The following is a 5510-nucleotide window of genomic DNA, read 5'->3' on the forward strand; positions in this document are numbered from 1 at the left end:
GGCTAGCTCCCTGAAGGCCGGCTGGCCGAGCTCTCGCGAGACTGCGCGCCCCGCCGCCTCGCGATTGGGCGGGAGGAGGACTTCCGGCCCCGCCCCCGGAAACGGGACAAAGCGTGGCGGCTGCGGTGTTGTTGGGATGCCCGGAGGTATTGCGGTTCCGATTGCTGGACGAGTTCCACGGGGAAACGCGAGCCCTATGCTCCGAGGTTCCGGCACCACGGTGGTGTCCTAGTTCAGGTTACCCGCGTCTAACTCTCCTCTCCTTCCATCTTCTTAGGTACCGAGGATCAAGTCTAAGCCTCTGACAGCCCTGGCGTTCTCTCCATTATCCTCTTATCTTTTCTCTTTTCACTGTTTCTGTTCAGCAGGAATCCCCAGCTCACTCCTGCTTAATCCAACCATTCCTCCCTCTCCAAACCTCGCCCTCTCAGAAAAACAACCAAAAAAAGTCCAGTTCCCTAGCAGCAGCAGTGTTGGTGGGGGGGCTCCTCTCCAGGAAACTGCTAGCTGCTCAAGACCCTGCCTAAAAGCTACCATGCCTTAAAGCTACCATACTTGGGCAGCTTGTGAAGGACACATTCTTACCCCTAGGCTTACAGGGTATTTAATCCCCTTCTTTAGACAGACCATGTGATTTTTCTCCTGCCACCACCTTATCCCTGGGGGCTGGAGGGTCACCCGTGAGTGCGTTGCATCGGCGGAGAAACCTATTATTGGACCTTTCATGTTGGTGCCAGAAGCCCAGGAGTTGAGCCTTCCTCGCTGGGAGGACCCAGTTCCCCAGCCACATCGGAGGCCACTCTTAAGATGGGATCAACTTCTGACTTCCTATTTTTGACTCTGCATCCTCCTCATTTGGAAACAAAGACCCGTCTTCTATGGTCACATTGTTCTAGTCTTCGGTCTCTGGCACAGGCTTGCAAATGGGCAGCTGGTGGTCTAAACCCAATCCTCAGACACCCCTGGGGTGTCTACTGCAAAATTTATCCAAATTGGAACTGTTTAAGACCAGAACGCCTGACTTCCTTTTGCTCTATGGCCTGGCCTCAGTACACTCTTGATAACCAGTCAAGATGGCCACCAGAGGGAACTCTTGACTTTAACATCCTCCATGATCTTGAGACTTTCTGCCTGCGGATGGACAAATGGTCTGAGCTCCCTTACATCCAGGGTTTTGGGGTTCTGTGCTCCTGCTCCTCCCTCTGTAGCCAGTGCCCCACGGCCTAGGTTTTGACTAGGGTTGCAGCTCCTCCAGACCCCCATTTATCTGGGGACTTGGACCCTGACCGCGTTCCACCCTGACCCTGCCACCTGAGTCACTGTCATCTCCATTCCTAACCCTACCTCCCTTTCCCCCTTCTACACTGCTACATGCTCCATTCAGTGGCCAACCTTCTTCCCTTTACCCACCCTTTCCCCCATTCTACCCCTTCCGGGACAAATTCTTCCCTTTCCTCCTCTGGGACAAAAGTCGAGGGCCAACTTCCTTCCCCTTACCCACCTTCCTCTCTCCCCTTCTCTCCTCCTTCCCTATCCCCTCCCCATTTTTCAGTGACATAACCTGCACCCTGGTTCCCACCCACACACTGGCCCACTCGCCCTGAATCCTCCCCGGTGCCTCTTCCCATACTCAGTCTTGGCAGACCCCTGTCCTCCTCTGCCTCCAAGAGATGGCTGGAACTGAGAGAATGGTTCAAGTCCATGTCCTTTTCTCTCTTTAGGAACTCTCACAGATAGAAAAGTGGTCGGTTTCCATCTCTGCTAATCCTTCTGTCTATATCAAGGAGTTCTGTTATCTTTCCCAAGCCTATGACCTGACCTGGTGTGACCGCTATGTCATCTAGGCCTTCACTCTCACTCCTGAGGAGTGAGGTCGGATTCAGGCAGCAGCTAGACAATATGCAGACCAAACCCACCTAATGGACAATACGGTCCCTGTGGGTGACCTGGAGGTGCCAGCTACAGAATCCTACTCGAGTTATGAGCCAGGTCAAAATGGCTGCCAGAGGAGGGAACTCTTGGTCCTCTGCCTCCTTCAGGATATGGAGATGCTCTTAAACAAAATTGTTAATTTTGATAAGCTGCAAGAGATTATACAGCAAGCTGATGAAAATCCAGCCATTTTTCTAAATCGAGATTGTGGTTCAATATACCCACCTTGACCCAGCCTCCCCAGTGGGAACCACAGTCCTGGCCATCCATTTCATTACATCATCAGATATTAGAAAGAAATTTTTAAAAGGCTGAGGAAGGTCCCCATCCCCCATACAGGAGTTGGTGGAAATGGCTTTTAAGGTTTTTAATACCCGAGAGGAGGCAGCAGAGTCTTCCCAACAGGCTCAGCTGCAACAGAAAGCTATGCTCCAAGCTCACACCTTGACAGCTGCCCTGAGGCCATCGGCACCCCCACAAGCGGGACAAGGGAAGTCCACAGGGCCACATACTGCGGGAGTACAGCCAAAGCCAACTCTACCAGGGGCCTGCTTCAAATGTGGCCAGGAAGACCTCTGGTCCCAGTGCTACCCCGACCTTCAGCTACCAACAAGGCCATGCCCCATCTGCTGGCAGCCTGGCCACTGGAAATCAAAATGCCCCATGGGGTTTCGTCCTCAATGCCATGCCATGGAGGTCCAGCCTCACCAGCACAGGCATCTGAGACTCTTCCAGCCTCTGAGCTACTCAACTTGACAGAGGACTGATGCCACCCAGACTTGGAGGCTCCCACCACACTTGCCGAGCCTAGGGTAACACTCCACGTAGCAGATAAGTCCATCACCCTCCTGGTGGACACGAGAGCTACCTATTCTGTCTTGACCTCTCACTCGGGTTCCACAGTTATCTCACCAATTTCTGTCATAGGCGTGGACAGGACCCCCTCCTTTCCACTTAAGACCCTGCCATTTCTCTGCATTCTTGCAGGATGATTCTTCTCACCCTTTTCTAGCTACAACCATCTGTCCTGTGCCTCTGCTTCTCTGTGATGTCCTCAGCTGCTTTTGGACGACCCTCACCTTGGCCCCCACACTCTTCTCCTGACTCCCATCTTTCCTTAATTTCCTGTCCCATCCCTGCTCTTCCATGTCCAGTCAACCAAGTATGGGATATCTCTACCCCGGTGGTTGCTGCCACCACCAGCCAGTCCTAGTTCACCTCAAGGACCCCTCCTCCTTCCCTTCCAGACCCCAGTTTCCTATTTCTGAAACCCATCGCCAAGGCCTCAAACCCATTATTACCTGACTTTTATCTCGGACTTTTAATTCCTACCAACTTGCCCTGCAACACTCCCATTCTCCCCAGGCGTAAGCCCTTGCTTACGGTTTAGTTCAGGGCCTCCGCCTCATTAATGAAGCAGTTATTTCAACCCACCCAGTGGTCAACAACCCATACACCCTTGTTTCTAACATTCCTCCTACAACTTCCCACTTTACCATCCAAGACCCGAAAGATGCCTTTTTTACGGTCCCTCTACACCCTGACTCATATTTTCTCTTTGTCCTCACCTGGAGGACCCTCCAGACAGCTTACATGGACAATTCTTCCTCAGGGTTTCCAGGACAGCCCCCATTACTTTGGCTAAGCCTTGGCCCTTGAGATCTTTCCACTATTGACCCCAGTCTTAGCACACTCCTCCAGTAGGTAGATGACCTCCTCTGTAGTCCCTCCGTGTCTCTGTCCCAATGGGCCACCTCTTTGCTCCTCAACTACCTCAGCTCCTTGGGATATCGTGTTTCCCCATCTAAGGCTCAGCTCTGCTCTCCCACTGTTGTGTACTTGTGAGTTCAACTCAGCCCAGGGTCTAAACACCACCCCTTCAGCAGCCAAGCTCCTGGGACATGAGTGCTGGTACCACTTCTCCAGGCTGAAGTTGGCACCTATGGAGGATAAATGGTCTGTCCAGCAACTGGGACCCTCCACCCTCCAGTTTTCCAAAATGTCCTGATGAAGGGTTTATCTGCTCTTGTGTCTGGCTCATTCTTTTTCTCCTGCCCCCTTCCCCCATCTCTGGGGGCTGGAGAGTCACCCAGGAATGCTTTGCCCAAATAAACCTGGTCCTTTACTTTATAATTTGGCTCAATCTGGCTTACTGCATCACCAGAGAAACTTATTATTGGGGTACAGAAACCTATCAGTCTCAAATTTTTTTAAAATTTATTTCCATTTTTTTTTTTTTTTAAGTCTGGAGAAATAACTCTGCACTGACTGCTCTTCCAGAGGTTCTGGGTTCGATTCCCAGTATGCATATGGTGGCTCCTAACCATTTGTAACTCCAGTTCCAGGAGGATCTGACGCCATCTTCTGGCCTCCATGGGCAGTGCACACAAATGGTGCACAGACCTACATGAAGATAAAACATCCACACATAAAATAGAACTAAATAAATCTTTGCTGGTGCACACTTTTAATCCCAGCTCTTGGGAGGCAGAGGTGGGCAGATTTACATAGTGAGTTCCACTAAGGCTGCATAAGTGAGACCATGACTGAAAAAAGAAACAACAACAAAAAAATCTCTTTTTAAAAGGATGTAACTGATTCTTAGTCCTGCTGGTAAAGGAGGCTGAATCTTGGAGTGTTTGCTAAAAAGACTGCTAACTCTGGGCCAGAAAGATGGCTCACCAACTAAAGGGGCTTGCTGCCAAGCCTGGTGGTAACCTGAGTTCTAATCCCCAGGGGAGCCCCACATGATGGAGAGAGAGTAGACACTCTGCATGTATGTCCACACATACACACACAGGCAATTTTAAAAACTAATAAGGGGGCTGCAGAGATGGCTCAGCAGTTAAGAGCACTGGCTGCTCTTCTAGAGGTCCTGAGTTCAATTCCCAGCACCCACATGGCAGCTCACACCTGTCTGCAACTCCAGTTCCAAGGCTTCTGACACCCTCACACAGACATACATGCAGGCAAAACACTGATACACATAAAATATAAATAAATAAAAAGATGCCATGCATTTGAAAGAGAGCAAGATTGGAGGGGAATACACTGGAGGGTGTGGCTGCTGACAGTCCCTCATAGTAGGAATGGGTGGGGAGGGTCACTGACCCTCGCCCTCAGACTCCAGCCACTTCCCTCTGCACCTCCCAGGTATCTGTGTGCAATTCTGACCTAGCTATGTGGCTGTGTGGTCTCAGGAGCTGCTAGAGTATACAGACAGTAGAAACCTCAGCAATGGGAAGTCGCTCATATTGAAATAAAACTTTCTAGTGTGGCTGATTTGGCCAATAACCCCTCACTCGTGATTTGTATACTATGGAATAATCCTCCTGTACACTGTGAAGACGTGTTTCTATTGTTCTTATTAAAAAGCTGATTGGCCGATGGCTAGGCAGGATTTTCAGGCCAGAGAGAATGCTGTGGAGAAGGGCAGAGTCACAAGAGGTGCCATGAGACACAGACTGAGCAGGATGGGAAGTGAGTACTTGAGGTAAACAAGCCTCGGGCAGCACATAGATTAACAGAAATGGGTTAATTTAAGTTATAAGAGCTAGCTAGAAGCCGGGCGGTGGTGG

The sequence above is a fragment of the Peromyscus eremicus genome, chromosome 23 (assembly GCF_949786415.1).
Source record: "Peromyscus eremicus chromosome 23, PerEre_H2_v1, whole genome shotgun sequence".
NCBI lineage: Eukaryota > Metazoa > Chordata > Mammalia > Rodentia > Cricetidae > Peromyscus > Peromyscus eremicus.